The following is a 27438-nucleotide window of genomic DNA, read 5'->3' as shown; positions in this document are numbered from 1 at the left end:
TTGAAATATAGCTGTTCCCACCATTAATCTCCTCGAGCAAATACTAGGTTTACCAGTTCTCAACACCCTAAACAACAGTTTATGATCAGTCCAAAGAGCAATGTTAATGTCCCCTAATAAATAAAAAATGAGTGATGCCCTATACTACTCCCAATGCATCTCATTCAATGACCGAGGCTGAGAAGCAAAAGCTACAGGCTTTCCCCCCTCTTTCGTGTAATTGTGAGAGAACCATTCCTGTTTCCATATGTTGGACTTGGCCCTTTCTTCAGGGTCATCATTGTTGGCATTTTAGTAGGACTCTGTGCACTTACCAAATATATCTGATCCATGAAGTGATCTTGGCAGCTATAAAATAGAAAAGGCCATCTTAATTGTTTTCTCAATAAAGACAAAGATTCAGAAGACATACTGTCATTTATTCTGATAACACTGCTCAATCCAGATGATAAGATTTTAATGACAATATTAGCTTCTAGGGGGACTAAGATTATACCTTCCATAATCAGAAATGAACAGACTGAGTTTATTGAAGGGTACCAACTCTATTATAACACACATTGTCTAACTGAAGCAATTGGCTACTTCAACTTTAGCAAGATAGCTGCAACAATTTTGTTCAAAGATGCTGAGAAAGCTTTTGAGCTGGTGAGCTGTGTCTGTTTGCTTCAGGTAATGGAGGTAATGGGATGTGCAACTTAGCTCACATGGGCAATAGTGGCAATATATGAGGGGTCATCTGCCAAAATATCTCTTAATGGTAAGGTTTTGGATACCTTTCAGGTTTCCAGTGGCACAAAGCAGTGCCGCCCTCTGTCACCACATCATTTTGCCCCGTTTATTGAACGCCTGGCCTTTTGTTACTCCAGAGCAGGAAAGTGAAATCAGCAGTCCCTTGGATATCAAACCTTAAACTATATGCTGATGACCTGGTGTTATATCTGGCACCTGAGAGGCGGATGTTTCAAGAACTGTTTTCAAGGTTTAGTGGTCACCGAGTCAACATCTCTAAAACAGAGATTCTTCTTTTTAAGGCCGATGCAACAGATCTACCCAAGATTTACAGGGAATTTAACAGCAAAAGCCAGTTAGGTATTTGAGTATAAGAGTTTTCGACAGAAATGCCATTTTGAGTATTGGTGTTTGTCTTCCCCAGTCATAAGCTGAGGTATTCCATAATTATGAGGGAGAAGAAACCACAGATATCTGTTGATATAATTAAGGTGGATATGAACAACCAAAGGCAAATGTTTATTGAACTCTATCACCAAGCTGCTAACAATTCATGTTTAACAGCGAGTTATCAGGGTCAAATTTCGATGAGGAATCTGTGATTGCACCAACCCCCCCCCCCCCCCCCCCCCTCCAAAGATGACCCAGAATTGTGTCGCCAGGAGTTGTGGAATATTCAGAGAAAAACAAGGACAAGAGTAGATAACCTTCATGCAAAAATGATACTACGCCAGCCACATAGAGCAATATGACAGAAGTATGAAGACGAAGATCCTTTCTTCAACACAGTACCTTAGACCTGAAGGGAAGCGTGCATACACCTGCAGGTGCTTCATCGCTTGGAAACGAGATAAAGTTGAAAATATGCTAGTCCAACGTTTGATGACCTAAGTTCGTCCTTGGAACATCTGATGAGACGTGGTCCTGAGACAGCCTGAGATTCATCGGAGAGAGCATGCGGTCTGTAAAAATGACATGTAAAGAGACTTGCAACAGGGCTACACGGAACAGTTTACAGAGATAACTTTTAACCATGTCGATAAGAGTGCCACAAAGGACTTAAGGGCAGACCACTGCCTCGAATACTGAACACCCAAATTGCCCTCCCAGCAGCATTAATGAAGTATTGGAGACCACCGGTGCCCCCCTAACCCCCCCCCCACCCCCACCCACCCCCAAATAAATGGAGCCAGACGTGGATGCTGGGATGCTTCACTGAAACATGTTTGAGGCCAGTACTGAAGGCGATCAGACGTACATTAGGTTATACTAAACCGGAAGTAATCATTCCTAACCTAAAACCGCAATGACAACTGCAGAAATGGGATGAAAGTAACTGTAGTGGATAAAAGGAACACAAATATTGCCACTTACGCCATATTACAGTATAGGCGGATATGGGCTCTCCTAAAAAAGGATTTTGCATTTCATGTGGAGAACAGGCAGACGCTGTTTAAAAAAATGACAGCATACATAGACTCTAACAGACAAACAAAATGCTGCTTGCGTGCTCTGACCCGTTTCTGACCGATCTTGACCCCAAGGATGCCTGAAGTGGGCCTTCCAGCAAGATGCCATTTGGCTGTGTCTAAAGAGAACGTTGAGGGCGGGCACTCGTATTTGTTATGACGGGTGATTGTTATGTGAGTTTAAATAGCGATGCTACAACCTGTAACGTTCTTCTTCAAAGATCAATAAAATAGCTTTAGACTTAAAACTATATAGAGAAGCGTTTGCCATTAATGTACAATAGTCGTAATGGGTCTGGCTAGTATTGATTTCTCTTCTAGATTTCATCATAACAGCACTCGTCAATATCAGAACATTTATGGTTAAGCGGTCCGAGATGGTTGGACTCTTAGATAAAGGTCAGCCGTAAGAGCCTTATATGACTAACATTGATAGTAAGTGTGTCCAAATCTATCTGAAAATGCAGGGTAGCCTGAGCAGGTGTTTAAAAACCAGAGGAATGACACACTGCAGACATCAGCTCTTATATTCAGTATTCTCTCTGTATTTATATTCACACACGAGATTGTGCTGCTATGGACAATTGCCTTTGTCATTCGCCTTCTCTATGCTTCTCTTTAGTATTTGGTATAAGCGATACTTCCTATTAAAGAATATTGAAAGAAAGTGTTACATTAAATTAGATGCCTAGAAGACAGTGCCACCAAGAATCTTTACAGTAGTGTAATTAAGTTAATGAACTGACCGGGAAGAAGAAAATACAACTCTGCGACTTTCAGGAATCTATGATCACAGTTGCGTTTTGCTTGCCTTACACAAAGTGGTACATGCGCAACGCAACAAAAAAATGAGAGTTATGAAGCCATGCAAGGCCTCTTTGCGTTGCCCTGAATTGCTTCATAAATCTTGAGTAAAGCAACGCAGCACAAATCGGTGCATTGCCTCCCCCCCCTCTGCCCCCCCCCCCTCCCCGCTGTCCAGGCATCAGGAAACTCTAGCTTGAGTAGCTATGCACTCTAACAAATACCATATTTCAATTATTCAAAAATATATGCCTTCCCAGGAGAGGCCTAACGAGGAGAAATATCTTTATTTCTCTTTGTTACTTCTTGTTTCTATGTGTGCCCCATTTTTGCGGCACACAGATAGAGAAATATGCCTCTCAGGATTGCATTTGTGCAAGATGGCGCTCCTTCCTGCATAAAAACAAGCCTGTGTGCAACACCGAAACCCTTGCACCATTGTGACTGCTTTGGAGCTAGGGAGCCCAAATAGTTCCAGGGCAGGAGAAAATGCTGGAATGCACTGTGTTCTTTTAAATATGGTGCATTCCTGCCCTTTCCCAGTCACGCTATGCAGCGCAGCAAGTGGACGTTCCACTGCGTGACAATGTCATAAATATGCCTCGTAGTTTTCACCACTTGGGGGCTTATTAGGAGTTCGGCAGTCTCGAGAACTCCAAACACGTGGTGGCGGTGTGCCACCAACCCGCCAAAACAATGCCGGCGTAATGCAAGGGGGGGTGGCTAAAAAAAGGGCTCACGGGCACCATCGCCCATTTTGTCATGTGACTAGGGCCACATGTTGTGCTCCCCTATGCATGCACCGTTGTGCATGCACTGTGTGGCATGCCCAACATGGTGCATGTCAGCAGTGGGAGCACGACAGTGCAGGCGCTGCTGCATTGGCTTCAGGCTGCTTCAGTGAGCTGGAGCATGCTGACAGCCAGGACCACGGCCAGTATTAAGACCACCAACATTGCAGTCTTGTGGTGGATGCAGATTCGGCAGTCTGGCGGTTGTACCACCGAAGTCATAATAAAGCCCTAAGTGATGTGTTGGAAGTTTGATAAAACCACAGGGCTGTGTTAAAATTAGAATGCAAGAGGATATTTTAGACTACATAGTAACAATCTTTATATATTGCACTTGAAATCTTTTTTAAGTTCTTTAAACAGCAGATGTTACTATTAACCAATTTAAGATAATCAGTTATATCATATTACCTACTGGCACCAGCAGATAGATACAATTAGAAACATGTTTCCAAAGTGAAAGTGTTTTTTTACTTGCCTATATCTTTGGCACCGTTTGACGAATCTTCACACAATTTTCCCAAAAAAGTGCAGCAGTGCTTTTTGTTGTACATGGGAAGTTTTGGGATGGTCCATCGAGTGGTGGCCAAGAAAAAGGGGGGTAAAAAAGGTGCATTTCCCATGTTAATTCACAAAGGAGCTTTGAACATGACTACAGCCTGAACTGCTGGAAGGAATTGCAACAAATTTGGCAGAAAGGTAGATTTGGCAGATGTAAATCCATTTAGAAGTTGTTGAGAAATTTAAGGAAAACTTAGGATATTTGTGATTGTGGCTAAATAGCAAATAATAGCTGGTCCAGGGAAATGCAGAGCTCTGATTGGCTTCCAACACTTCAACCAGGAAATGTTGGTAGCCATCTTGGGACTCAGTTTCAGCCCCACAAAATAAAAGGAAGAAAAAGAAAAGCGGGCAAGGTAGGAATGCCCTGGCCCGAAGCCTAGGTCTTGGAGTTCACTTGTAACCCAACCATGGCATAAAAGCATTTTTTTAAATCACTGTAATTTTTTAAAACAATTAGCGAATATGGCTGTGAATTTTTAAAAAAAGCACTTGTTTTAATTGTAGTCCCCTAGTGGGGCAGGTCCCTTGGGCATATGGGGATTATTCCAAAAAAGGAAAGGAGGCGCATGGGGCCTCCCTTCAAATGATTAAAAATGCCCAGGGGACTGACTGTATAACAAAGAAGAGACTGGCTCGAGACCTCCGGATTTCCTTCTCAGCACCGTTTTTCTTGTCTGTCTATTCAATAGACCATCTCTTGAAATGATACCTGAGGAAACTAACAGAGTACAGTTACTTAATGACTTGGTCTACTTTTAGAAAGTAGGTATTTGCTTGTCTAACCATTCAAACCTGCCTCTGCTAGGATGTGTATTCCTATGTCTGGTTTCTGTGAGTGACAGGGCTGGGGAATTCCAGGAGGCAGGCTGAGTCACCCAGTGGTTAACAGAGAGATCTGCATCTTGATGGGAGGGAGGAGTGCAACTGAATTCTGAATAGGGCTGTGCCTGCCTTCCACAATGCTGGCTCCGTCCCCTGGGGAGCGACTGATGTCTCTGCCCTGCACACTGAAAGAAGAGAAGGAGTCCTGTAAACAAAGTGTTCCAGGACTGTACTTGACTTCCACAATGCTGGCTCCATCTCCTGTGGGGCGTCTGATGTTCATGCCCTGCACTGTGAAAGGAAAGGAGAAGTCTGATAAACAGAGTGCTTCAGAACTGGTTTGGACTGGGCAAAGGCCCCTCTCCCCTCAGAGAACAAAGGATTCCTCGGTATAAATGTTGGGACCCTGATCCCATGAAATTAGATCACTCTGAACAAGAAGAAACCTTTACTGAGGAGAGGAACCTGAAGAAACTGAGGAGAGACTATTCCCAAGCTGAAGTGCTGCTTGGGGGATTGGCCTGCAGTGGTTGCCTTACTGTCAAAGGAAGGAGAAAGGAACTTTGTGTACTTTGCTTTCAACTTGTGAAGGATCTCCAAGGGCTTGGAAAAGAGCTTGCCTCCTGCTGAAGTCTCAGTGACAACAGACTTCACCCCCCGCTCCCCAGAGTTCTTGTGGAAGCGCCTGCTGCTGTTTTGGGCCTTCTGAGGAACTGCGTGTCGCAAGGAGCTGGAAGCGCGACTCAAGGGGAAGAAGCGTGTCGCTGTCACTGTGCCTGTTGTCGCAACTCCAGAGAAAGGAGGGTGTTGCCGCTGGAACTGTCGCACTGCACCGCATCGGAGAGAAGAGTGCCGCAACGAAGAGGAACCGTGTCCCCGTCACTGCTGCTGCCGTCGTAACTCCGAAGAAGGAGGTTGTCACCGCTGGAGCTGTCGCACTGCACCGCATCAAGAGAAGAAGCTCGCAACGAGGTCGGAGCGTGTCGCAGTCGCTGTGCCTGCCGTCGCAACTCCGGAAAAAGGAGGGTGTTGCCGCTGGAACTGTCGCATTGCACTGCATCAACCAAGAGCACCTCACATCCCCGAGAAGCGCTCCGCCGTCGGAGCTGCTGCCGTCGCATCTTGGATGTTGCCGCTATAGTTGTCGCATCGAGCGGAAGCTTCACATATCGTGGAGAAGAGCGTCGCCGCTGGAGCTGTTGCCGTCGCATCGTAAGGGTGTTGCCTCTGCAGTCCACGCATCAAACCGAGAGTTTCTCGCATCCCGAGAAGCGTGCCGCATCTGGAAGATCTTCACGTCTTTATTTCTTTGCACCTGAACTTTGCCGCATTTCCCATCGCTGCGACATTATAGTGTGTACTTTGGTCGTTTATGGTCTTGTGGTAACTCTATATAAAGTCTACTTATTTTTGATATAAAACCTGTGTGGTGTCAATTTGTAGTGTTGTCACTGGGTTACTGTATGTGGTCACAACTGCTTAACTTACAACACCTCTGGAGTAAAGCCTTGTTGCTCGCGCCCGCAACCTAGAGGGAGAGCAGGGGTTATTTTAGGTGTGTAATCCCCCTTACCCTGACTAGAGGAGAGGGTCCCAATTTGTCACAAGTACCTACCTGTGGCAACTAGAGACCCCCAAATCTAACATTCCCCTTAACCTTTTTTGAGTCCAAAATTTCCTTTACTTCAAACTCAATACCTGACTCTAGTTGAATCGGTTTTGGGGGCAATATCTTTCTTAAGTTTGGGGGAGACTGTTTTAACAAAGAGACGTGGAAGACTGGGTGAATTTTAAGCTTTGTTGGTAATTTCAATTTGTAAATGACTGAATTCACCTTTTTCTCGATTAAGTAGGGACCAATAAACCTAGGTTGAAATTTTTGTTTTCCTTTTAATCTAAGGTTCTTTGTGCTTAACCAAACTTCATCTCCTTCTACTAAGGGAGGGCCCTCCCTTCTTTTTCTGTCTGCATAGGTTTTATATTTTTCTTTGGCTTGTTCTAAGTTCCTTGATGCTGTTTGATGAATTTGATTTAGGTGGGAGGCTAAATCCTTAACTGCTGGGACTGAAATTTCAATTTGTTGGACAGTCAAATTAGGATGTCTTCCATAGTTCAGGTAAAACGGAGAGTATCCAGTGGATACGTTTTTTGCATTATTATGGGCAAACTCTGCTGCCCACAAGTAATCAGGCCAATCCTTATCTTGTTTTAGCAGGAATAGTCTCAAATTTTGTTTTAACTCTTGGTTCACTCTCTTGATTTGACCGTCTGTTTCAGGGTGATAACTAGTTGACAGTCTAGCCTCTATTCCCAAACCTTCTACGAAAGCTCTCCCAAAATGGGACTTGAATTGTGTACCCCGATCTGAAATAATGACCTTTGGAATTCCATGTAGTTTCACTATTTGTGTGCTGAAAATGACTAGCTAATTGTTTTGCTGTAGGGATTTCTTTCAGTGCCAAGAAGTGGGTCATCTTCAAAAATGCTCTTATCACCACTAAGACGGTATTAAACCCCTGGCAGGAAGGTAAGTCTGTTATCAAGTCTAAGGTGATTGTGTGCCATGGAAAGGGGGAGTAGGCCTGGGTTCTAGTTGCCGTTCTGATTTTCCCTGAGCGCAAATCTCGCATGTCTTAACATATTGTTCAATGTCTTTATTCATTTGTGGCCACGAGTATTTTCTCTTCACCAGGTCTGACATTTTGAGCTTTCCTTTGTGTCCAGCCAATTGGTCATCGTGGCACTCATACAGCGCTTGCTCCTGCAATTCTCGCGTAGGCAAGTATAGAGCTTCCTTACAGTAAGGCAAATGGTTTAGAACTTCTCTTCCTTCCTCTTCTTGGACCCATTTCTGAATATCCTCTGAATTTAAAGCCTGAGCGATTTGTTCCTTCAAATCAATTGGAGTGGTAGCACAGATTTTTTGGGAGTCTGGAATTATTGTTTGATTTTTGGTCAAACCTTTTCCCTCTTCTATTCCAATTCGAAATAAAGCCTCCGCTTTCCCGTTTTGAGCTCCAGGTCTGTAGGTAATCACGAAGTCAGGGTCTGCGAAATACAGAGACCATCGAAGTTGTCGAGACGTCAGGAATTTCAAATTACGGAGTCTGTAAAAAACGTTACCACATGGTTAGATCCTATAAGATAATGCCTCCACTGCTTGAAAGCGTCTTTAATAGCTTACAGCTCTTTTTCGGTTATGGTATAATTGATTTCAGCAGGGGTCAAATTCCGGGACCTATATGCAACGGGGTGCAGCTGACCTGTCTCCTCATGCCTTTGGGACAACACTCCTCCCACAGCCAAGTCTGAGGCATCCGTCTCTACATAGAATGGTTCGGTTGGATCAGCATGCAAAAGAACTGGTGCTGAACTGAAGACTTCTTTTAAGGATTTAAAGGCTTCTTCGGCTTCAGCCGACCACTCAAAATGTACTCCTTTTTTGAGTAGGCATGTAAGTGGGAGTATTTTTCATGAAAACTCACTGATAAACCTCCAGTAGAAATTTACAAATCCAATAAATCCTTGAATTTCTTTGACACAAATTGGGGATTTCCAGTCAATCACTGCTTGGATTTTTTGCTTATCCATGTTTATTCCAGACGGTGAAATCACAAAACCCAAAAATTCCACTTGTGACACATTACATGCACACTTCTCCAATTTCACAAATAGTTGGTACTCTCTGAGCTTTTGTAACACCTTTCTCACTTGTTCTTGATGTTGGCTCTGATAGACTGAATAAATCAGAATATCATCTATATATACAATTGCGCATTGATCGATAAATTCGCTAAGAACATCGTTGATAAAGTGCTGAAAGGCTGCTGGAGCATTGCATAGGCTATACGGCATAACTTGGTATTCAAATAATCCTAATCTTGTTCTGAAAGCCGTTTTCCATTCATCACCTTCCCTTACTCTGATTAGATGGTAGGCTCCTCTCAAGTCTAACTTGGTATAGATTTGTGCCCCTTTAACCTGATCCAACAGGACGGAGATGAGAGGAAGAGGATATCGATTTTTCTTGGTGATTTTGTTGATTGCACGATAATCGAAACATGATTAAAAGCGAGGATACCAGCGATTGGGAAGGTCGAATAAAACCATTCACTAGATATTTGTCTATGTATTCTTTCAGGTGTTCATGTTCTTTTTCAGTCAGGGCATAGACTCGGCTACAAGGCATATTTGACCCTGGTTCAAGATCTATTTAACAATCGTAAACACGATGCGGTGGCAATTGCTCGGCTTCTTGTTCGTTGAATACATCTTCGAAATCCTGGTACTCCTGAGGTATTTCCTGCGAATTTATTACGCACACAGAAGTTTCTGCCATACACAAGGAGAGTGCAGGATTCTCTTCTTCTTTTCATCCTTTTACTTCATAACAGTTCCTTTTACAATATTTAGAGTTCATTTCTATAGTTCTGGTACTCCAATCGATGGCTGGATTGTGCTCGGTGAGCCACGGTAAACCCAGTATAAGTTGAAACTGTGGGGCATCAATAAGGTTAAATTGAATATCTTCTCATCTTCTGAAATCATCTGCATTAGTTCCGTGTGGCTCACAATGGGTCCAGAAGAAAGATCCGTGCCATCCACCGCTCTGACTGGCTCGCTCTTGGTCTTTGGGATAGCTCTCAAGCCTACCTTGGCCGCAAATTTTAGATTACAAAAATTTCCAGTTGCCAGAGAATCCACCGTCATGGCCACCCCTGTCAAGGTAACTTGCAGAAAATGTATCGTCATGGACAATATTAAATGCGGTGACAATGATTGCAAGGTGTTTTCCACCTGATGTACTTTTGGAGCTGATTCTTGATTAGCATCCACCAGTCCAATTCCCTCTACAGGTGGTGCTGAGAGTTTTCCTTCGGTTTATAGGAATGTTTTGGTTTCTTCTGACAGTTTCGCACAAAGTGTCTAATTGAGACACAATACATACATAAATTACTGCTTCTTCTTTTTTCTTTTTCTTCTTTTGAAAGTGGACCTCTTATAGTTCCTATTTGCATCAGCTCAGGGCTCAATGATCCTTCTGCAACCTTCCCTGCTTCTGCTCTGACTCTGTCGAACCGTGGGACTATCGGTTTGAAATCTCTTCTTTTTTCACCTTTTATTTCTCCTTGACGGATATCCAATTCTAAAACCAGGTCTATAAGAGGAGAGATCTCAGTGGGTCGATTTGGGATCTGTGCCAGGACGTCTTTTAATTCATCTTTTAAGCCTCGATAAAATATTGCTGCTCTTTTGCTTTCTGGCAAGTCTGTTTCCATTACTAATTTATTAAACTGAGCCAAATAAGCCACAAGGTCTCTGTTTCCCTGCCGTAGTTCGAGCAGCTCATTATCGACTGCCTGCGAAATTCTTTGTCTATCAAATATTCGAAGGAATTCTTGCTTAAACTGGTCATAGTTTTGCAAATGTGGATCATCTCGTGAAACCAAGGGCATGGAACGTGATGCAGCATCACCGCTCAAATATGACAGAACAAAGGCCACCTTAGACTGTGCGTCAGGGAAAATTGAAGGGCGACACATAAAATGTAGGGAACATTGAGTGATGAAAACTTGGGCCTTTTGGGGGTCTCCACTAAATCTTTAAGTGGGGGCTAAAGGAATGACGGGAGACAGGGAGTGTATCACTTGTGTAGTTACTTTATTTGGATCTCCTGTAGGTGGATTTAAACTCTCTCTCCCTGGACCAAATGGTTGTCTTACTCTCTGAGCCAGTTCCGCTGTCTCCTTCCTAGAACTTATTACTTCTTGTCGTAAACTTTGATTATCCTCCCTAACTGCCACTAGCTCTCTTTGTATGGCTTCTAAAACAGAACCCAAGGTCTGTAAATGTATTCCTTCAGCCATTTCTGTCCGGGTGCAAGTTTTAAAACGTGGGCACTTCACTCTGTCAGACTACAAGAAAACCGAAGACTCTTACCGTACACTTGCACAGGAACAGAAGATTCTAGTTCCCAACTCCCTCTCCAGGATTCCTCAGAGACCGATTTAAACCTAGTCTCCAAACAACCCTAGTGGGGGAAGGGGGAGTGGATAAAATAACAAACAAAGAAGAGACTGGCTCGAGACCTCCAGATTTCCTTCTCAGCAACTTTTTTCTTGTCTGTCTGTTCAATAGACCATCTCTTGAAATAATACCTGAGGACACTAACAGAGTACAGTTACTTAATGACTTGGTCTACTCTACGTCTACCCTAAATCTATAGTTTTAATTTGTGTACTCATGAAATTAACATACCCCTTAGTCTCTTTAAACTAGACTCTCTTCATGATAGCTGGTGTCTTCTGCTGGGAGGTTTTTTTCTCCTATTTTCTCTGCGCTGACTAACCTATAAATTACACAACATTCAGTAAACTATTGGTTAAGCCTTAACCTAGTTTTTATAATTGTATCCTAACTATTAGGTCACCTACCAGCTTTAATAAAATGTAGTGTCTTCTCCTTTCTTCAGAAAAATAATAATCCTTTGGTGACTTGTTATCAGGTTCTGTCCTCTTCTCTTTTTAGAATTTATTCTCTAGCGATATTTGCTCTCTGCAATGTTCTGATTTGCACCCTTTGAGAAATATTACTAACAATCCTTTGTTTCTTTTATTTTCAGCTTGAGGTATTTACTGAATCTTTCTTTCTACAGGTAAGTATTACAATTCTATGACTTTAACTTATCATGCAAAATCCTTTATCCTTTTATGCAATCCTCCAAAAATACAAATATATGACTTAGCTTGAGATGAGTTAACTCCATGTTCTTTTTCTCCTTGTTCTTCAGGGGTTAACTCCTGACTGGAAAAGCTGAGGCGGGAGGAGCTATGACGTGAAAGAATCTCTTGGACTGCGTCCTGCTACCTCTGGACTCGGGAAAAGTTATCGGCCTCAAGAAGGGAAAAGCTACGTTGCCTACATTACCAGCTAACTCTATAGCCTAAAGAATCCTTGCAATTTAAATTCAGGAATTTTACCGGAACAAACGAAGTTCAGGTCTGAACTTGTGAAACGCTTCAGTGAAGTGCGCACTTGTAAGGGAGAACCCACTTCACCAAAGGCTCCACACAGGTGTGTATAACACCCACGGGAGCACCGGAGTACTCAAGTTACCTCACCCAGGGAATCCGGGTATCTTTTGGTGTCGGGAATAGTCGTTGATTTCATTGGCGATCTTCTGCAAAGTGCTGCTGCCGTCGAAGTGGAAAGTGTCCGATGTGATCCAAGCCTGGATCAAAGATGAGAAGAACCTAAAAGTAGAGGGGACAGAATCTGGGTCACTTGCCAGTGACCAGGGGCACAATAGACGAATGCCACCGATGTCGGGTGATTTCAGGTGGAAGAGGTGAACCCTGACTTTGCAGCCACGAAGATCAGGAGGTGTTGACGACAACCAGGAGCTGGATTCAAGCTGTCCCATGAAGGATGTCAAGTGCTGCGGTGTTGGTGACCGGATTGGACCCAACAAGCCTTGGCAACAGCAACCCACACAGAAAGTGCTTCGGTGCAGACCAGCAAGGTCCAAGGGACTCACCAAGTGGTGGAGCGTAAGGGCACATCTGGAGCAACCAGGTAAACCCAAAGAAAATCAGAGTTGCCTTCACAGGGACCCACCAGTTGACGGACCAGGGATCGCAAAGGGGCCTCAAACAGAAACACACAGAACTGGCTCATGGAAAACTCGTGGAGTTTAGGCCAGCAATCTTTGGTGCAAAAGGTGCTCAGGGCTTGGGCTACAAGCAACCCAAAGCTCAGCCTCAAAGAACATTGAGAAGTTGATGCACTTGCAAATGTGCACGGTGTCCAGGAGTTCTGGTTCCATGTCACTCACGAGGGCTGTGGGTCTCAGCTTTGCTGGGACTCGGGTCGGCCTCTGACAAGTCTGGAAATCCATCTCCTGGGCTGCAAATACTTCAGAGGCCAGCAGGAGCTTTGGAGACGCAGACCATCAAATGCTTCATTGGTGCCTGCCTATTATCGTGTAGATCTTCAAAGTTCCAGGATTTCTGCAGCAGAGTTTTGTCCAGGTGTAATCTAAAGTCCTGTAGTCAGGGGTTCCTTTTTTATACCCAAGGAAGGGGTTGCAGTTACTCTGGGGACCCACCTATGGGAGGGTTTGGAAAGAGGGGAGGCTACACCCATTTCTTTTGTCCAGTTTTGCACCAGAGCAAGAGCTGGTAGCCCCTGCAACCGGTTTGTTCTGGGCTATGCACAGGGACACCAAATGCGCCCCAGTGCAGACTTCAAAGCACTCTCAGAGTGCACCCACCCAGCCTCAATACAATAAAGTCCGTCTAGGAGGTGGTGACACCTCCCTGGGACAGGAAACTTGTTGTCCAGGCCTCCCCAACCAGAGTTTCGTCCAGTAGGAGGAGGCCAGACTCGTGTCTGTGGCTGCAGCATCCATTTTGTGATGCCATGGCTCTTTAAACTAGGTACCGGGAATACCGGTGTGTACAAGTCTCTCCCTCTAGAAGGGTGGAATTCTACCCTTGCGCCGGGACTGATGGCAGGGGTAGGATTCCAAGGTGTTTGACACCAAACACAACATGTTTCCGTGCAGCCATTTCAAAGTTAGCATTTACTGCGAGGTTATAATGCACTTAAGAGTATATGGTCTGGCTGCATCAGAGAACAGCCCCAGATAATGGGTTCCGAAGGCTGCAGAGGGGCCCTGCTCATGCATGGGCACCCTCTCACACAGAACTCAACACCCTGCCTTCAGGATTGATAAGGCCTGTCATAGGAGTGACTGATAGGTTTATATGTGTTGTGATTTAAGGTAGATATAGGTAACCTATATCTAAGTAAGGGGTGCATGCACCACATTACCCAAGCTGCAGTAGCAGTCCTGTGGTATCATTTTGGAAGGCTTCCCAGGGGTGGCATAACACATGCTGCAGCCCCTGGTAGGCCTCTGGGGTACCTAAGGTGCCATATACTAGGGACTCATAAGGGTACCCCAGTAACCAAACTGGAGTGTACCTAAAGTACTGGGAATCAATTTAGTGAGGAAGCAGCTAGGCTGGGGTCCTGGGGTCCAGCGACCCTTGACCCTGCTTTCAAGGTCGGCCGCTCTCCACGCCGCATAGCACCGCCTGTGTATCTGTGTCTCAGCCCGCTGCTGCTGTGAGTACGCCGCTGCTGCTGCCCCTTCTTGTGCCCGTATTTCATCTGCCTCTGTGTTTCTAATTTTGTGCCTGTATTTTTCACTGTATTTTTATCTGCTTCTATTGCAGATTTCCTTATCTGTCATCTGATGCCTTAACTCGTAATCTTTTTTCACCATTACTTTGCCAGTGTTTGCCCCACTGTAATAGTATTTCCCACTGTATTCCTCCCGCCGCTGCCTCCCCTGCGGCCCCGCCCACCTCCGTGCCCATTCACCAAGGACACACGAAAGGCAAGCCCGTCTGCGCCCGTCCACGCCTTCACCGCGCCCAGTGCCAGAACTCCTGGTCCCCGCGAATGCCATGACGCCCGTCTCCGCTACGATGCCAAAACCCTCCTCGCACTCAACACCGGATGACCGCACACCTGCTTCCGAGCCGCCTCGAAGCGCATCCAAGGACCCTTCACCTGCCGGACCTGCAGCTTCACCAGCATCCAATCCACAAATCCACCCACCTTGAAAGAACTCAACCACCTCAGCTGCATCCTACTCAACACCTGCTCCGCCCACAAACATGCCGTCGAACTCTGGGACCTACTGGACTCCACCTCGCCAGACGTTGCCTTCCTGACAGAGACCTGGAGGAACCCCTCCTTGGCACCCGACATCACCATAGCCATCCCCAATGGCTACAAGATCACCTGTAGAGACCGCACTAATGGAACAGGAGAAGGAATCGCCATCATCCACAGAAACACTCTCAGAATCTCAACCAGCACCGACGACACCCTCAGCACCGCCAAACACCTTCACTTCCAGATCCACACCGATCCCAACACCACCCTCAGAGGAACCCTCGTCTACAGCCCGCCCAGACCTCGGCCACAGTTCAGCGACTCCATCGCCAACCTCGTCAGCACACATGCCCTTGCCTCCACAGACTATATCCTCCTCAGGGACCTGAACTTCCACCTCGAAAACAAAAATCGACACCAACTCTACCACCCTCATCGCCAACCTCGACCTCCAAGCAAGCCTACCGAAAACTGGAGAAGAAAAGGCACCGTGAACAGACACCAGACAGTTATGTGGCCCACAAGAATGCCACCCGCAGACACCATCATCTCATCAGATCCACCAAAACGACCTCCTTCAAAGACCGCCTAAACAGTAATGCACACAACAGCAAAGAGCTCTTCAACATCGTGAAAGAACTCTCCAACCCCAGCTCCAACACCAACTACATCCCACCTTCGCAAGTCCTGTGCGACTCCCTTGCCACCTGATTCCATCGCAAGATCGCAGACATCCATGACAGCTTCAGCATCGCGACCACCTTGACAGCCACTGAGACCTCCGCTCTCACAAGCACCATCAGCACCGACCCCCTGCTCTCCTGGACCAACATAAAAGACGCCAAAACCATCAAAATCATGAACACCATTCACTCCGGATCTTCATCAGACCCCTGCCCACACCACATCTTCAACAAAGCCAGTATCACCATTGCACCCCGACTCCGGAAAGCCATCAACATCTACTTCGAGACAGCTACCTTCCCAGAGAGCTGGAAGCACGCAGAGATCAACGTCTTACTCAGGAAACCCAAGGCCGACCCAAAGGATCTGAAGAACTTCCAACCCATCTCTCTGCTCCCGTTACCGGCGAAGGCCATTGAGAAGAACGTCAACAAACAACTGACATGCACCTCGGGGAGAACAGCATCTTGAACCCGTCTCAGTCTGGGTCCTGCAGCAACCACAGCACCGAAACTGCCCTCATCGTCACCATCAACGACATCAGGGCCCTGCTGGACAATGGCGAGACTACGGCCCTCATCGTCCTGGACCTATCAGCCATCTATGACACTGTCTGCCACCACACCCTACGCACACGCCTCCACAATGCTGGGATCCTTGACAAGGCTCTAGACTGGACCACCTCCTTCTCTCTCCGGCATAACCCAAAGAGTCCGCCTCCCCCCCGTTCCACTCGGAAGCCACCAAGATCATCTGCGGCGTACCCCAAGCCTCATCCCTCAGCCCAACATTGTTCAACATCTACATGGCACCGCTCACCCACGTGGCCCGACTGCACAACCTCAACATCATCTCCTATGCCGATAACACCCAACTGATCCTCTTCCTCTCCGCCAAAACCAACCTCCACGAAGGAATGAAAGCAGTCGCCGAGTGGATGAAGAACAGCCGCCTGAAGCTAAACTCGGACAAGACAGAAGTCCTCATCCTCAGCGCCACTCCCTCAGCCTGGGATGACTCCTGGTGGCCGACCCCACTGGGGACAGCACCGACACCCACCGACCACGCACGCAACCCGGGGTTCATCCTCGACTCCACACTCTCCATGACAAAGCAGGTGAACGCCGTCTCATCCTCCTGCTACAACACACTCCGCAAGATCTACAGGTGGATCCCCACCAAAACAAGAAAAACTGTCACCCAGGCCCTTGTGAGCAGCAGGTTGGACTACAGAAATGCCCTCTAAGCAGGAGCCCCAGCCAAACTCATGAAACGACTACAACGCATCCAGAACACCTCCGCACGCCTGATCCTCGACATCCCTCACGTAGCCACATCACACCCCACCTGAGAGACCTGCACTGGCTTCCAGTCAACAAGAGGATTACCTTCAAGCTCCTCACCCACGCACACAAAGCACTCCACAACGCAGGACAAGTATACCTCAAAAAGCGACTCACCTTCTTCACCCCCAACCGCCAGCTCCGCTCCGCCGACCTCGCCACCGTCCCCGGCATCCGAAGAGCGACCGCCGGCGGCAGATCATTCTCCCACCTCGCTGCCAAGACCTGGAACACTCTCCCCATTCTCCTACGGCAGACCCAGGACCTTCTAACCTTCAGGAGATTACTCAAGACCTGGCTATTCGAGCAGTAGCACCCCCCACCGCATCTTGAGACCCGCACGGGTAAGTAGGGCGCTTTACATAGGCAGAAATTGATTGATTGATTAATAGCAGTGCCCCAGCCAGACTAAAGTCGAAAAACAGTGAAACGAAACATCAGCAAAAAGTGAGGGTAACCATAAGAGCAGATCCTACTCTCCTACACAACCCCACCCCGTCAAACGCATGGACTTTAAACTAACCTTGACCAGTTGAGTCTTCATGTTCTAAGTGGAAATATCTGGAGAGTCCATCTGCATTGGCATGGTTATTCCCATGCCTATGTTCTACTGTATAGTCCATCCCCTGTAGGGAAATGGACCACCTCAAAAGTTTGGGGTTTTCACCCTTCATCTGTTTTAGCCATAAGAGGGGCTTATGGTCTGTCTGAACGGTGAAGTGAGTGCCAAACAAGTATGGCCTCAGCTTCTTCAGAGTCCAAACCACAGCAAAAGCCTCCCTCTCAATAGCTGACCAACGTTTCTCTCTGGGAGTCAACCTTCTGCTAATAAAAGCTACTTGCTGGTCCTGACCTTCATCATTCAATTGTGATAACACAGCCCCTACCCCCAACTCAGATGCATCTGTTTGGACAATGAATTCTTTGGAGTAGTTAGGACTTTGCAGAATGGCAGCAGTGCACATGGCCTGATTCAAGTCATCAAATGCCTTTTGACAGCTAACTGTCCACTGAACTTTCCTTGGCATTCTTTTGGAAGTTAAGTCATTCAGGGGTGTCACAATGGATTCATACCCCTTGACAAATCTTCTGTAGTACCCAGTCAGACCCAAGAAAGCTCTGACCTGAGTCTGGGTAGTTGGAGCAACCCAGTCCATGATGGTCTGGATTTTGCTCTGCAATGGTTGAACCTGTCCTCCACCTACAAGGTGGCCCAGGTACACAACCAGACTCTGACCTATCTGGCACTTAGTAGCCTTGATAGTTAGGCCTGCTTTCTGCAGGGCCTCCAAAACATTTCTCAGGTGGACCGGGTGATCCTCCCAGGTGGAGCTAAAGACAGCAATATCATCTAGATATGCTGCACTACAGTCTTCCAGGCCTGTTAGAACTTGATTCAACAACCTTTAAAAAGTGGCAGCAGCATTCTTCAAACCAAAGGGCATCACCACAAATTGGTAGTGCCCACTAGAGGTAGAAAATGCTGTCTTAGGCTTTGCATCATCAGCTAGTCTGATCTGCCAGTAGCCAGCTGTCAGATAAAATGTGCTCAGAAACTTGGCTGTTGCCAAAGTATCTATAAGTCCTGGTGACTGCATTGAGACCCCTGTAGTCTTCACAAAGCCTCATCTCTCTCTTACTGCCCTGGGTGTGAGGTTTAGGCACCAAGACTACTGGGCTAGTCCAATGCTATCTGAGGGTTCAATAACTCCCAAATCCAACATCTTCTGAACTTCAGTCCTGATACGGTCCCTGACATGATCAGGTTGTCTGTAAATGTTATTTTTAACAGGTAGACTGTCCCCAGTGTCCACTTCATTAGTGCACCAGGTAGTCTGACTTGGGTAAGAGAGAACATATGTCTGAACTCATTGAGCACCTGTCTACAATCAGCTTGCTGCTGGGCAGTGAGGCTGCCTGCCAAGGCTACACCATCCACTGACTCATCATCAGGGTTCTGTGAGAGCAGGTCAGGGAGTGGATCACTCTCTTCCTCCTTTCCCTAATCAGTAGCCATGAGCAAGCCCATGTCTGTCCTGTCAACATATGGTTTCAGTCTGTTGACATGAATCACCCAATGAGGCCTACTGATAGTTCCATGGTCTACCAAATAGATAACCTCTCCCTTCTGTTCAACAATTGTTTGGGGGCCACTCCACTTGTCCTGGAGGGCTGCTGGGGCCACAGGCTCCAACAACCACACGTTCTACCCTGGCTGGTAAACAGTCAGCACAGCCTTATGGTAATTCCAGGCCTTTTGCAATTCCTGGCTAGACTCAAGGTTTTTGGTTGCCTTTTTCATATACTCTGCCACCATGGAGTGGAGACCAAGTACATAGGGCCATATTTATCAAGCAAAATTGCATTAGCAAACGCCGAAATTCGCAGAATTTGGGCATTTGCGAATGCAATTTTGCCAAATGGTATGTATTAAGGCAAAATAAGGAATCGCAAAATTGGCGATTCCTTATTTTGCAATTGCATTTAAGGAATCGCACATTTTGGGATTCCTTAAATGCAATGTAAGAAGCACCAAAAAAGTGCAATTTGGCCCTAAGGAATCGCTACTTACCACCAACTTCAAGTTGGTGGTAATTTGAAATTTCTTTGAAAAATGCACTTTTTTGCATTTTTCAAAGTGCAATGTGAAGCACATACATGCCCTTAGTGCAGAGCTTTCCAAACTCTGTGTCGGGACACAGTACTGTGTCACCTGCCATGTCTGGGTGTGTTGCCTAATGATGCATAGCTGCCAAGGTTTCAGATTGCCATGTGTGACGTTTTCATAATTTCAGGGTTACGATGAGTGACATTTCAACGAGTATGAGAGACACTTTCTCCTGAGGAAAGCAGCAGAAAAACCGGACTCTTTGTTTTCTTGGTTTCCTCAAGGTGTGAACTGCGAGTGAAGGCTAACAGAAAGAAGTGCAGCCCCAGTTTAATTACCAGCACACGCATCAGATGAGCATGTGGCTCGTCCTTCCTCTTGGCGGGGCAATTGCATACTACAACTGACAGTCTGCGAAACTAACAGATCGACTGCTGAAGTAAATCCAGTTTGTGGGTGGAAATGTCCACTCATCCTGAGTGTGTGAATCAGTAGCATTTCTTCCTGCAGGTCAGTTTTTGGTGCACATAACCGCAACTTACATGTGAGAAAACATTATAAATGGGCCCGAAGGGATTTGCCCCAAATCACACAATTTACTTCAATGAGAAGCTCAACTTAGAATGCAGAAACTATTGACCGCAGTCAAAAACGACTAAATGATTTACACAATATGTACAATTTCAGAAATAGTGACAAAAAAGGGTGAAATTCTGTATTTGACTCATCAAGACTTGATCTGAAGGAGCATTCATTTGAAGGATGATGCTACCAAGAGATGATTGTGTATCTGACAAAAGCGTCTGCAGAGAGTATATTTGGGTTACATGGAGCAACATCTGCAATGAGTACACAGAGATTTGATCAAAGATTTATCGAGGATAGGTACTAGTAGGTACAGTTGGCCCTGTGAGTGAGTGTGAGCCTGCTAGCACAGCTTTAGCTAGCAGTGCGAGAGGAAAAGTTTACTGAAAATCGTTAGTGAAATACTGCACTATGCCCTTTGGCTGCTTACAGCAAAATGAAGAGAACAAGATTTAAGATTTTAAGTTAAAGGTGTAGAATTAAAAAAAAATACCTAGTGGCATGGTCCACCACCACCAGGATAAATCTGTGTCCAGAGGCTTTCTGAGGATCCATGGGACAACTATGTCAATCCCCAGTCTTTCAAAGGGAACCCCCATCACAGGTAGTGGTATCAGGGGGGTCTTTGTTGTTCCACCTGTCTTGCCACTTGCTTGACAGGTGACACAGGAGCGGCAAAACTCCTTGGTGTCTTCAGACATGTGGGGCCGATGAAAGTGATGGACAATACTGTCCCAAGTCTTGTTTTGGCCCAGATGACCTGCTAAGGGAATATCATGGGCTAGTGTTAATAGGAAGCCCCTAAACTTCAGAGGTATAACTAAAGCTGTTTTAAATCTTTTGAACAACTGCGGGAATAGTATCAGCTCCCTCAGGAGCATTTTGCTAAGTATTTACAGATAAGGAGTCATTTGTTGAATAGTGGAGGCATTTTTCAGGTTAATCCCCTGATAGAAGATAATATGAAACTTGTCAATGGTCAATGATATTGATCAACAAAATACTAAATGGGGATTCAAATTGGGTAGGCAGGACATACAGATAGAAACTTCTTTGGAAATGGCTAAAAATGTGTTCCTCTCTGCAAAGTTATCTGCGCAGCACTTTAAATCACTTTTTAACTTATACTACACACCAGATAAGGTCTCAAAATGGTCGGGGGATGTAACTGGGAAATGTTTCCGCTGTGGATTTCCATCTGCAGATGATCTCCATATTTTTTTGGGATGTCCATCGTTGGCATGTTTATTGACACAGGTGGAGAAATGTCTATTAGATATTACAGGTACTCCATTGCAATTAACCGCTACGCAGATTCTCTTAGGTGTAGAAATGGGATTAGTGGAGAACGATATAATAAGGCAACATGTTAACTTAATATTTTTTGCTACAGCTGTATATAGGCTTAGTATAGCCTCCTTTTGGTTGCAGCAGGAATCGCCTTCCTTTGAAATATGGAGGGCACGTTTCTTTGCAGTATACAATATGGAGTATAGCTTATATGCCCTTAAAGGTCACCGAAAAATGAAGCTTGGTGAGCAAATATGGGGTAGTGTTACGCGTTACCTTGAGCCCGAAATCTGAACCCTGGCCCTGTTTGGGTCTTTAATTGTTTGCATTTCTTTTTTTCTCACTGCTCCTCATTGTATTCAATGAATTCATTTCTGCTAATTGTGTTGCTTCAGCCTCTTTTTCTGTATCACGTATGTTTCACTATTATTAACTGTGGTTTGATTGTGTATATTTTTGTTTCTTTTTTTGAGTTGTTTGGCTGTAACTATATATTTCTGGTGTAAAAGTGATTCATTCCAGCTGACTCATGTATTTTCGTAAATAAATAAAAAATAAAAAAAATAAAAAAGTCTTGTTTTGGCCCAGATGACCTGCTAAGGGAATATCATGGGCTAGTGTTAATAGGAAGCCCCTAAACTTCAGAGGTAAAACCAACCTCCTGGCTGTACCAGGCTTGGGGTCTCTACTCTCTCAGTATAGGAGTCCATCATCCCAACAGATCCTATGGGTACCACTATCATTCCCAGCAGCCTCAGCAGCAGCTTGCTGTCTGAGGGGTCCAAGAGAGGGACAGTTCAGCTGCTCCTGGCTCAGATCTGCCCTAGGAGGGTCCCCTGTCCCCAAGAACTCAACCTGATCAGGCTCAAGCTCCTCTGGGACAGTTCCTTCTTCAGGACTAAAATCATCTCCCTCAAGAGACTGATCTGTATTCTGAGTCGGGGGGGAGGCGCCGCCCTTACCCTACTGCTCCTCTTCTTGGAAGGCACCTGGTCCATTCTTCCAGAATCCAGGGCCTGTTCAGTTTTTGACATTTTGACCTGTGACCTAGTCACTGCAAACACATGTGCAGGGATTCCTAACACTTCTGCATGGGTCCTGAGCTCCACTTCAGCCCAAGCTGAAGTCTCTAAATCATTGCCAAGCAAGCATTCAACAGAGAGGTCTGCACTTACCACAACCTTCTTGCGGCCAGTTACCCCTCCCCAGGAGAAATTAACAACTGCCAGGGCATGGTCAGTCCTGACATTGCTAGCATTGGTCACTTGGTACATTTCACCAAATATGATCTGCTCAGGAGCCACAAGGTCTTGTGTCACCTTTGTGACACTTGCCCCTGTATGAAAAAGCCTAATTTCCATTAATCAAAGGCTGCTGTCTGTCTTTGCCCAGATTACAGGGACTCACAAAGGAGGACATATCCATGCCTCCATCACAGATCGGTACAGACTGAGGTGGAACTCTGACTAGCCCAGAGTCCATCTCAGAACCCAGGGTTAGCCCTACTACAACCTTATTATTAGTACTACCAGCTGGAGTTGACCTAGGGTGAATAGTTGCCTTAGAGGCAATGGTGGCTGGAGTTGAGTCTTTGGACTTATTACAATCACTAGTCCAATGGGGTTTCTGTTTACAGATTTTACACCATGATTTTTTTGGGCCTTTTCCTTTGGATGATTTGGAATCCCCATCAGATGTAGATTTTTGGGGACCATGAGAACACTTCTGGTCTTTACCCTTTTCCCCACCCTTATCAGAGTTCTTAGAATCTTGCTTCATCTAGTCACCACCTTAGTTCTGAACCTTCTGCTTCACCTTGGTTCTGACCCATTTGTCTGCCTTCTTTGCCAATTCTTAGGGAGAGGTCAGATCAGAGTCCACCAGGTACTGATGCAACAGCTGATTTTGACAATTATTAAGGCTCTGCTCCCTCATAATTAAGTTGTACAAACCTGTGAAATCACACACCTTACTGCCAAGTAACCATCTCTCCAGAGCCGTAGTAGCACAATCAACAAAGTCAACCCGGTCCTGAGTCTGAGCCTTTCGGGTATCTCTGAACTTTATCTGTATTGTTCAGTGGTTAGGCCAAACCCTTCAACCAGAGCACTCTTCAGGACTGTATAATCATCATCATCCCCATCTCTAACAGTGAGGAGCTTATCTTTACCTTTGTCCGCAAAGGAGAGCCACAAGATAGCTGCCCACTGCTCCTGGGGGACCGTCTGAACTTTAGAGGCCTTTTCCAGTGCAGTACTCCATTTGTGGATGTCATCCCCACTCTGGTAGGGAGGGACAATCTTGTTTAGGTTCCTATGGTCATGAGACCTATCTCTGCCACTAGGAATGTTGCTGCCACCATGGGGCTCTAGCCCCATCTTCTTTCTAGCTCTTTGGAGCTCTAGGACTTCTCTGTCCAAGGGTACCTGCTGTCTTCTGACTCTAAGCTGAGCTTCTTCATACTTCGGCAGCCTATCTTTCCTCTCCTGGGAAGGTTCTCTCCTGTGAGAAGAAACAGAGGTCCCTACAGATATGTCAGAATGGACAGACTCCTCTGAAGGAGATCTTGACCTTCTAGGCACACCTCCAACTCTTCCTGGTGGGACAAAGAGAGGGCCCCCTCTCTGAGCCAGTTCCGCTGTCTCCTTCCTAGAACTTATTTCTTCTTGTCGTAAACTTTGATTATCCTCCCTAACTGCCACTAGCTCTCTTTGTATGGCTTCTAAAACAGAACCCAAGGTCTGTAAATGTATTCCTTCAGCCATTTCTGTCCGGGTGCAAGTTTTAAAACGTGGGCACTTCACTCTGTCAGACTACAAGAAAACCGAAGACCCTTACCGTACACTTGCACAGGAACAGAAGATTCTAGTTCCCAACTCCCTCTCCAGGATTCCTCAGAGACCGATTTAAACCTAGTCTCCAAACAACCCTAGTGGGGGAAGGGGGAGTGGATAAAATAACAAACAAAGAAGAGACTGGCTCGAGACCTCCAGATTTCCTTCTCAGCAACTTTTTTCTTGTCTGTCTGTTCAATAGACCATCTCTTGAAATAATACCTGAGGACACTAACAGAGTACAGTTACTTAATGACTTGGTCTACTCTACGTCTACCCTAAATCTATAGTTTTAATTTGTGTACTCATGAAATTAACATACCCCTTAGTCTCTTTAAACTAGACTCTCTTCATGATAGCTGGTGTCTTCTGCTGGGAGGTTTTTTTCTCCTATTTTCTCTGCGCTGACTAACCTATAAATTACACAACATTCAGTAAACTATTGGTTAAGCCTTAACCTAGTTTTTATAATTGTATCCTAACTATTAGGTCACCTACCAGCTTTAATAAAATGTAGTGTCTTCTCCTTTCTTCAGAAAAATAATAATCCTTTGGTGACTTGTTATCAGGTTCTGTCCTCTTCTCTTTTTAGAATTTATTCTCTAGCGATATTTGTTCTCTGCAATGTTCTGATTTGCGCCCTTTGAGAAATATTACTAACAATCCTTTGTTTCTTCTATTTTCAGCTTGAGGTATTTACTGAATCTTTCTTTCTACAGGTAAGTATTACAATTCTATGACTTTAACTTATCATGCAAAATCCTTTATCCTTTTATGCAATCCTCCAAAAATACAAATATATGACTTAGCTTGAGATGAGTTAACTCCATGTTCTTTTTCTCCTTGTTCTTCAGGGGTTAACTCCTGACTGGAAAAGCTGAGGCGGGAGGAGCTACGACGTGAAAGAATCCCTTGGACTGCGTCCTGCTACCTCTGGACTCGGGAAAAGTTATCGGCCTCAAGAAGGGAAAAGCTACGTTGCCTACATTACCAGCTAACTCTATAGCTTAAAGAATCCTTGCAATTTAAATTCAGGAATTTTACCGGAACAAACGAAGTTCAGGTCTGAACTTGTGAAACGCTTCAGTGAAGTGCGCACTTGTAAGGGAGAACCCACTTCACCAAAGGCTCCACACAGGTGTGTATAACACCCACGGGAGCACCGGAGTACTCGAGTTACCTCACCCAGGGAATCCGGGTATCTTTTGGTGTCGGGAATAGTCGTTGATTTCATTGGCGATCTTCTGCAAAGTGCTGCTGCCGTCGAAGTGGAAAGTGTCCGATGTGATCCAAGCCTGGATCAAAGATGAGAAGAACCTAAAAGCAGAGGGGACAGAATCTGGGTCACTTGCCAGTGACCAGGGGCACAATAGACGAATGCCACCGATGTCGGGTGATTTCAGGTGGAAGAGGTGAACCCTGACTTTGCAGCCACGAAGATCAGGAGGTGTTGACGACAACCAGGAGCTGGATTCAAGCTGTCCCATGAAGGATGTCAAGTGCTGCGGTGTTGGTGACCGGATTGGACCCAACAAGCCTTGGCAACAGCAACCCACACAGAAAGTGCTTCGGTGCAGACCAGCAAGGTCCAAGGGACTCACCAAGTGGTGGAGCGTAAGGGCACATCTGGAGCAACCAGGTAAACCCAAAGAAAATCAGAGTTGCCTTCACAGGGACCCACCAGTTGACGGACCAGGGATCGCAAAGGGGCCTCAAACAGAAACACACAGAACTGGCTCATGGAAAACTCGTGGAGTTTAGGCCAGCAATCTTTGGTGCAAAAGGTGCTCAGGGCTTGGGCTACAAGCAACCCAAAGCTCAGCCTCAAAAACATTGAGAAGTTGATGCACTTGCAAATGTGCACGGTGTCCAGGAGTTCTGGTTCCATGTCACTCACGAGGGCTGTGGGTCTCAGCTTTGCTGGGACTCGGGTCGGCCTCTGACAAGTCTGGAAATCCATCTCCTGGGCTGCAAATACTTCAGAGGCCAGCAGGAGCTTTGGAGACGCAGACCAGCAAATGCTTCATTGGTGCCTGCCTATTATCGTGTAGATCTTCAAAGTTCCAGGATTTCTGCAGAAGAGTTTTGTCCAGGTGTAATCTAAAGTCCTGTAGTCAGGGGTTCCTTTTTTATACCCAAGGAAGGGGTTGCAGTTACTCTGGGGACCCACCTATGGGAGGGTTTGGAAAGAGGGGAGGCTACACCCATTTCTTTTGTCCAGTTTTGCACCAGAGCAAGGGCTGGTAGCCCCTGCAACCGGTTTGTTCTGGGCTATGCACAGGGACACCAAATGCGCCCCAGTGCAGACTTCAAAGCACTCTCAGAGTGCACCCACCCAGCCTCAATACAATAAAGTCCGTCTAGGAGGTGGTGACACCTACCTGTGACAGGAAACTTATTGTTCAGGCCTCCCCAACCAGAGTTTCGTCCAGTAGGAGGAGGCCAGACTCGTGTCTGTGGCTGCAGCATCCATTTTGTGATGCCATGGCTCTTTAAACTAGGTACCGGGAATACCGGTGTGTACAAGTCTCTCCCTCTAGAAGGGTGGAATTCTACCCTTGCGCCGGGACTGATGGCAGGGGTAGGATTCCAAGGTGTTTGACACCAAACACAACATGTTTCCGTGCAGCCATTTCAAAGTTAGCATTTACTGCGAGGTTATAATGCACTTAAGAGTATATGGTCTGGCTGCATCAGAGAACAGCCCCAGATAATGGGTTCCGAAGGCTGCAGAGGGGCCCTGCTCATGCATGGGCACCCTCTCACACAGAACTCAACACCCTGCCTTCAGGATTGATAAGGCCTGTCATAGGAGTGACTGATAGGTTTATATGTGTTGTGATTTAAGGTAGATATAGGTAACCTATATCTAAGTAAGGGGTGCATGCACCACATTACCCAAGCTGCAGTAGCAGTCCTGTGGTATCATTTTGGAAGGCTTCCCAGGGGTGGCATAACACATGCTGCAGCCCCTGGTAGGCCTCTGGGGTACCTAAGGTGCCATATACTAGGGACTCATAAGGGTACCCCAGTAACCAAACTGGAGTGTACCTAAAGTACTGGGAATCAATTTAGTGAGGAAGCAGCTAGGCTGGGGTCCTGGGGTCGAGCGACCCTTGACCCTGCTTTCAAGGTCGGCCGCTCTCCACGCCGCATAGCACCGCCTGTGTATCTGTGTCTCAGCCCGCTGCTGCTGTGAGTACGCCGCTGCTGCTGCCCCTT

The sequence above is a fragment of the Lissotriton helveticus genome, chromosome 2_2 (assembly GCF_964261635.1).
Source record: "Lissotriton helveticus chromosome 2_2, aLisHel1.1, whole genome shotgun sequence".
NCBI lineage: Eukaryota > Metazoa > Chordata > Amphibia > Caudata > Salamandridae > Lissotriton > Lissotriton helveticus.
This window is presented reverse-complemented; position numbering follows the sequence as displayed.